Source organism: Ostrea edulis, chromosome 6 (assembly GCF_947568905.1).
Source record: "Ostrea edulis chromosome 6, xbOstEdul1.1, whole genome shotgun sequence".
In the NCBI taxonomy this organism is placed as follows: Eukaryota; Metazoa; Mollusca; class Bivalvia; order Ostreida; family Ostreidae; genus Ostrea; species Ostrea edulis.
Genome location: NC_079169.1, coordinates 54170802 through 54179645, shown reverse-complemented (window position 1 = coordinate 54179645; position 8844 = coordinate 54170802).

The following is an 8844-nucleotide window of genomic DNA, read 5'->3' as shown; positions in this document are numbered from 1 at the left end:
AGTCTAACAATCGGAATGAAACACGTCAGATAGCATTTAACCTAATGATATGTTGTATTGGCAAACTAGATCGTTATAACGACCATAGAATTCGCGAAATGCTGATTTTAAACGAAAGTGTTGGAACCCCTGCACCATCAACTCGTTTGTCAGTAGCCTGCTTCGATTTAAAAACTGACCATACGCAGAACAAACTCTAGCGTATCGAATCAGTTGAGAGATGTAAACACCATATGCAGGTGATAATGGAATATTGCTACATAAATATAGGAAGTTGACGATGGAGAAGTTGAAATCATCCCGTTTGTCATAAAGTTGAGTTGTTAGTTTGCCGTTAATATCTACTTTAATAAAATATCTAAATATGAAGCAGAAGTGGACGACTCTGTGGTGTCTTTTATTTCGAGTTCATTGGGATATATAATGAATCGGCATATGAATGAAAATTATTGTTAATAGATAATGCATCGTCGAGATATCTAAATGTCGAATTGAAGGCCACAGCAAGAGATCTATTCTTTTCACGTAGAAGTTTTTGAATAAATTCTCCTTAATTCATAGGAATAAAAAAAAAACTAACAAAGGAGCACAATTCGTACCCATGGGGATTCCAACAGACTCTTGGAAGACCTGATCACCAAAGAAGACGAAGATATTGTCAATTAGGAACTACAGCATATATTTTTTATTTCAACTTCAGAGCACTTGTGCGTGGAATCATAGTGGCGTTTAACAAAGCAATTTTTTGAATGACTGATCACTAGATAGGAATATTTGCGTTTTCCATTTTTGTCGAATAAGAACTATATCTGATGTCAAAAAGTCTAGTCTTTAATTTATCGTGAGGAATGATCGTATAAATAGTTGAAAAATCATAAGTTTAGATGTTGATTTGAGAAAAATTTTGTGATTTCAAGTTTACTAAAAGTTCTTTAGAATTTTATAGAATCCACATTTGATTTACACCACTTCTGTCATATGTAGTCGCACAGTTTGAAGTTTCTCCTTCACATCTGCTAATATTTTCGTGAAAAGCAAAGATAGAGGTTTGGTAGAACATTTACTGGATCCAGCAATGTATCTTTGTAAGGGTTTTTATGAGGTTTAGGAATCCAGTATAGGTACGGTAACCCATTCATCCGCCCCATTGGCTGGGATATTAAATGTGTCTAAAACTGAAACATGATTATGAGGAATTTCCTCTTTTGAAAGGGCAGTTGGAGTAAAGGTACAAATACCAAAAGTGGAAGTAATGCCAAGTTCGTTTAAAATACAGTTGTAACAATGAGCCTTACAAACAAAGACAATGTTGTTACAAGCTATGTCAGCTGGAACCAAAACATACTTCTCATGTAACATAAAATTTCACGCGTTTAAGTGTTACGCATTAGCATGAAATTGTTTTCTCCTAGTTATTCGCTTCTCCAAAAGGGGTCGCTGTTTTTTGGTGGATTTTTTGTTCGTTCTGCACGAACTCGCTCACTCAGCTTGACACAGTCAAGGTGTTCACACGTAAATTTTTAATTTTTCGTAACTGAAACTTTCGTGTAACAATGGTGGACAGATCAAATTTTCATTTGCAATGTTATAATAGGACTGGACATGGGTGTCATTTTTGTATACAATTAAATTATGGTTTTGCATGTACACATTTTTTCTAACGCCTGTACACAATTATTAAACACCAGGCACGTCCTGCTATCCACTTTACAAGCTGTGTTTGTGTTTTCTTTTGGAGTTAGATTTTAGGTAGGAGAACTATTTGATTCTTTTATCACTTCTGGTTTACTAAACACAGAAGGATAGACGGTACGTACTTTTGTTTTCATATGTCTAATGCGGGATTTTGATCGATCTAACAATGTATCAAGTTCTTCTTTTTCATATTTAGACCATCGTCTGGCAAAATCCTCGACATGATTCATAATAGAGATGAAGTTCTGTCGCCAATTGAAAGACCGAGTTCTCTGTATTTAGGACCTTTCAGAATCGGTGATTTGAGGTCCTCATTCTCAACCATATCAACATCACCAGTAATGACATGTCCTACCAGACTTAGTTGAAAGAAGATGAAGAACAAGAACACGTAGGTTGATTAAGTATAAGATGGTCTATATCTAGGCACTGCAAATGTTGTTGTTTTTTTATAATTAAAAAGTTTGGAAGCAATAGTAGAAGTATAGCTGTAGGAAATACTGGGTGTAGACTTAAACTTTAAATAAGTTGCAATACGGGACTGAACTCTTTTACATATATGACAAAGACTGTTACTTATGTTGACGCATCTATTCCTTTGTTTGTAAATTTTATCTTAAGGAACTGGCGGCATGATTTGGAAGGAATATCACCCATGAACCGTGGTGGTTTAAAGAGCCTGTGATTGGCAACATCCATAATCATAATATTAGAGTTCAGTCTATATTAAGGTGTTGAAAAATCCAAGTATAGACTAACTGTGGCTTCTTGAAATAACGTATGTAAAACTCTCAATGGAACAGAGTAAAGTTTTGTGCGAATATGATGTGGACCTAATACGCCGGTTTCGAGATACGCCCGAGTTATTTCCCTTTGGAGAACTCTCGTACATAGTAAGGCGCGAAAGAATTTTTTTACTCCCGGGAGTGGGACAGATATTCATCACAGTGTAAGTGAATGTACTCAGTAAGTTTCTCATACGCTGTTTGATAACCCGAATTCGACTGATACACAAACTAAGTAAGTGATAAGTATTTAGGGAGTAATTAAATACATAGAATTCTTATCCTATCACGTTATTTCGCTGGTCATAAGTACCATATCCAAGATATTTCTTGCAAATATGACATTGTTTGTATGTTTCCTCTTCGGTAAAACATTTTTTTTCGATAGTATTTAGTATTTCCCACATTTACATATTTAAAGAGAAGCCGCTTTTAATACATTTCATCGTCTTCCTCGTTGGGTGCATATCCACTCTGTCCCACTTAGGCATTCAAAGTTCCACTAAATGCATCTCCTATACAGAAGAGTTCGTATCTCGAAACTGGCGTATTGTCTGTTAATGTAAGGTAAAAGTGAATCAAACGTGGCATTATTTATTCATGTACTTGGTCATTTATATGAACGATGTCTATGACTGCGTTCCGTCTTTGAATATTGGGAAAGAATCCCATCACATTCACGTTATTTCCTTGTGGACTAGTCAAATTTACCAAATCATATACATTATCATTGCATCCATATGGAATTGCAGTACCAAGGGTCCTAATCCAGTGATCATCTCGTTGTCTACGAAAAGAGCAATCTGATTAAAATTGCGAAAAGAGGTACTTAATGTTGGACTATTTCTGTGATGGTAATTTTTTTTTTTTAAATCTTTGCCTTCATGGAAAAGATGGAATGGTCCGGTGAATCAAAATGATTGTAAAGAAGTTAGTTACCACCATTATTTATTTGAAATATGTGCCCCGATATTCCTTTATTAAGTGAACCCTTAGTTTTTCCTACATAAATTAAGCCACATACATGTAGGTTACACTCAATAACGTAGACAACGTTAGAAGATTTACAAGTTAAGATATCAAGTTTTGATACAGAAACTACGTCCAGTGAGATGTAATCTGATTAACAAAAAGAGAATAGGATGACCTTTAAAATATATTAGATTAATTGAGCTTCCATACATGTAACGGAAGGGGAGAAAATGCAGTAGACCAGACCGGACTATAAACCCTGGCCCTCAATCTACAATCAGGTACTCTACTAACTGAACTACTGTATCTAACCACCGGCAATTGAAACTGTCTGACCGCTACACACCAACAAGAAGCGCATTGAAGCTTCAACTATAGAGAAAAAATATCCATGTGGCATTGAAAGAAATGAGAGACAGAATGTAATATAAGATGTACACGTATTTAACACCAAAAGGGATACGTAATTCATCTTGAACCTAGGTCGCTCTACAGAGGATCCTAAGTCCAACACATGTTTATACAATCTGTACCCCTAAATGTAACTACGAGAAGCCCGGGACTTGTATTTAACTACACAGAATTTAAAGGGAAATGGGAACGATCTGAGCTGAACATTTTCAATTTCTATTTTTCCATTTTTTAAGGTTTAGAATGCTTAACTAAGGTATTTCTAATGTTCAGCAAAAATTTGAATGTCAGTTGTCGAGGTACATGGGAGATACACGATTCTTTGTTAGGTAAACAAGGCTCGTGCCATGTTTTTGTTTACATAGGTTAAATATACGTATACAATGATCTAGTAAAAGTTGCAATTCAAGCAGATTTTTGTTTTCAATTTACAAGCTAATTTTTGAAGAAAATTAAATTGTTTCTTGTGTTTGGCACATCTCAATTTGTTTTAAACGTGCTATTTCCTATTAAGCAATTTATATGTAAAACATGTCATGAGCCTTGTTTGCATAAAATAGAATTGTGAGTGTTGGATCTAACTTGTAACTCAAGTACTGATATTAAAATTAGAACCATTAGAAATACTTCAATTCAGCATTGTAAACAATAAGAATGGAAGAATGTTCAACTCAGATCGTGGCTATGCCCCTTTAAAGCGAGCATTGAAAGTCTTGAAGAAAAGAAACAAGCGAATGACCAACAATAATTTGCAAATAATTTGTTGAGAGATGTATTTGTTATACTGTAATTTAGAAGAATTTGGCATTATACCTTTGATTTTTCAGCTTTTTCAAAACATTAAATTCTTCAAAATCCCGTTTCACTTTAAACACATTTGTTGTCCCAGTTAACGGGATGAAAGAAGTTACGTACAATACCTATAGTATATTGGGATGTTTTACTGAGCATTGGTTGATTTTATATCGTTTAACTTCCCGCTCGAGAATTTTTCACTCATATGGAGACATCACCAGTGCCGATGAAGGGCTGCAAAATTTAGGCCTACTCTCAGCCTTTATGGCCTTTAATAAGGGAGGAATCTATATCATGCTACACCTGCTGTGACATGGGACCTCGGTTTTTGCCGTCTCATCCAAGGAACCGCCCATTTTAGTCGTCTCGCACGACAAGTAAGGGTACTGAGGAGCTATTCTAACTCGGATCCTCATGGGATAATAATTACAATTAGAAAACATAGATAATTTTGACTCTTTGTCAACAAGGAGGCGGAGCATCTATACTCGAACCAGCACCTTGACCTGCTGCAGCTGCGGGAAGTATTCACATTTTTATTATTTTCTCAACATTTTAGTGAATATTGTTTACGGAAATTAAAAAAACCACATCGGTTTTTTCAATACATGTAATTTCAAAATGATTTTATGATTATTAGACAACTACACCGTTGGATACTCTGAAAATAAAGATCCACTGAATTTGCGTTAAATAAAGCACGTCGTACATTAAATAGCTCATCCCAATTCAGAAATATAACGATCTACCATTGTAGTAAACAATCAGCCGGAAGTTGTGTGGAAATATCCATGTTGTCATTTTAAAGTGGGTAGAGTGTCCTTACTATGAACCAGTGGTGCAGTGGACTAGCAGTTTGATATAATCCTTTAACGCCCTATGCTATTATACATGTAGTCTGCACTGCAGTTTGACATTACAGAATGCTGTATACTGTATAATACCAATAAGAATTATAGAAATTGCTTTTAATTCAGTTGGAGGGGAAAACTTTCCTCTGAACTACACTATGCTATTTCATTGATTTCAGCAAAACTTTTAACAATGAGAATCATTTTAAAAGAGAAACTTTGATTAACATTGAATTCTGATATATTTTGAATTTAACTTAAAATATTTTGTGTCATAAAATTTGCACAGTAGCTTGGTAACAGTATACGCGTTCCCTTTTAGTCCTGACATGTTGAATATTGCAGACTACAGCATCCTACATGGGAAACAGTTTGAATATGTATTTTATTACAATGTTCAATAAGAACTGCATTTCAAACAACTTGATATTTTTATTTAAAATATCAAACAAAATGTGACATTTAAAAAACAACCCAACTATTCACATATGTATTGCTAGTAACCCTTGATTTAGACTGTTGATATAATTGACACATGCCTCAACATTATGCAATTTGTATTTGTTCATTCTATAAAAGGAAGAATAAACTGCGTGACTTCAGAGTTCGGTGTATAATACACATGGTGGTTATTATAGTGCAATTGATACATACAGAAAACTATAGTAAGACGTGTCTCATTCATTAATCGAAAAATAACATCTCTCTAATCTAAAAATATATGAGTATCTCTGTAAGCGAAATAGATATCTCTTTAGAAAAGTCACAAAATACATTATATGTATATTGTAAACTTAAAGAGATATTTCTCAAAGTAAAGAAATATATCTTTTACAAAGAGATATATATCTTTCTCTTAAAAAGATATCTTTTTAATATTAAGATATATCTCTTTCATTTAAAGATATATCTCTTTACTTTCAGAAATATCTCTTTAAGTTTACAATATATCTCTGTAACTTAAAGAAATATCTTCATAGGAATTTGTGCAAGACAAAACCTTAAAAACAAGAAATCTCTAGAAACCTCCAAATGAGATAGCTCTCAAACAAAATAGATAATTCTCTAAGTTAAAGAGAGATTATATCGGTTATCTTAATTCTGATCGAATGCACTCGGAATGCTCCGTCAGCTGAAAGTCTGGGAAAATCGTTAACTGTTCGTTATCTTCACCTTTCAATATTAAGAGTTGGGCAAACACGGATCCCTGAATATATATACCAGAGGTGGGATCAGGTGGCTAGGAGGAGTAAGCATCTCATGTTGACTGGTCACACCCGCCGTGAGCCCTATATAATGATCAGGTAAATTGAGTTATCCATAGTCAAAATCAGTGCGTAAAGAACGGCCTAACAATTGGTATGAAAGACGTCAGACAGCGTTTGATCCAATGACTGGTTGTTTTGGCAAACTAGACCTATATTAAACTTGATTCTACTAGTTATTAAATCGATTACTAATAATTTGGGTGATTTAAAATGGATATTGTTGACGTACAACTTGATGTGGTAATAATGGTAAAGGCCCGTTTGATGTTCTTGTAATATTTATAAACATATCCAAGTACAATAGATAATTTATTTTGCAATATATGCTATTCCCCGTATTTTTTAAAAAGAATATTGGGGATAACAATACTCGGATATGTAAATGTAAGTTTAATTTCCTTTCATTTCCTAAACAAATCCAGAGAATCCAAATCTGAAGTATTATCACACAACTCGTTCAGCAGGCTCAGCCTGGTGGCAACTGATTGATAATATTCCAAAGACTTCCTCGAACTTTTCCACCATTTCTGTAATTGCGTATTACGTTACAGAAACGGTGAAGGTCTTGCATGGGAGAGATATGGTAGTCTAATAAAAAATCTCTCTGCAGCTTTATGAGATGTTTCAACAGTCTCGTTAAAGTCAGCACTTCGCAGTCTATATGCAGTTATAACGATGTAGTTTACCAATACAACCTATATGTATCATTGGGTCAAATGTTGTCTGACGTGTTTCATACCGATTGTTAAGCCGTTATTGGCACACTGATTTTGACTACGGTTAACCCCATTTACCTGATCAAGATATAGGGTTCAAGGCGGGTGTGACCAGTCGACAAGGGATGCTTACTCCTCCTAGGCATCTGATCCCACCTCTGGTATATCCAGGGGTCCGTGTTTGCTCAACTCTCTATTTTGTATTACATTATATATGTTATGAGATTGATCACTGTTAATTATATTCGCCTTTCTCAAAGTTAGATAGATATTTCTTTATGGTAAACAAAAAAGTAGATCAAAAGTAGAAATGTTCAAATAAAGTACAGTTTATTATGAACTATATTTATCTAAACTGTTTTGCGGGACAAGATCCCCATCAACCGTGCTAGCTGGTATAATTATCTGAACATACAAAATGCTCATGTTCTTGTATTATTACGATGTATAACTTTACACCCCTTGTCATTTAAAATCCTGAAACCTTGTCATTTGAGGATTCCCTTTTGTCGCTTTGAACTTGTTTACAAATATTACCTTACTTGGGGTCTCGTCCCGGGGAACTATAGATTCGTCATGCACCAATTTGTAGCCTCCGATTATGTAATGTTTTGTACAGGGTGACCCAAAATATTTACCATCTCTTTGAGGATCTCAAGATTGCCATTTGGGGAGAAATTTGAAGTGATTATTTAGGTGTCCCTGAATGTGATCAAAAACGTTTGATTTAACGGGAGACTAGACGTAGTTCTCAACAAATGTGACACCATATTATACAGAGTAAGTCATGTTGTGTTGTAGGATACAGAACATACTATGCTGTGTTGTTGTAGGAGACAGAACATACTATGCTGTGTCATTGGATACAGAACATACTATGCTGTGTTATTGGATACAGGTCAGACTATGCTGTGTTATTGGATACAGGTCAGACTATGCTGTAGTATTGTAGGAGACAGAGCAGACTATGCTGTAGTATTGTAGGAGACAGAGCAGACTGTGCTGTGTTGTAGGAGACAGCGCAGATTATGCTGTGTTGTAGGATACATAACAGATTATGCTGTGTTGTAGGATACATAACAGACTATGCTGTGTTGTAGGATACATAACAGATTATGCTGTGTTGTAGGATACATAACAGACTATGCTGTGTTGTAGGATACATAACAGACTATGATGTGTTGTAAGATACATAACAGACTATGCTGTGTTGTAGGATACATAACAGACTATGCTGTGTTGTAGGATACATAACAGATTATGCTGTGTTGTAGGAGACAGCGCAGACTATGCTGTGTTGTAGGATACAGCGCAGACTATGCTGTGTTGTAGGATACAGCGCAGACTATGC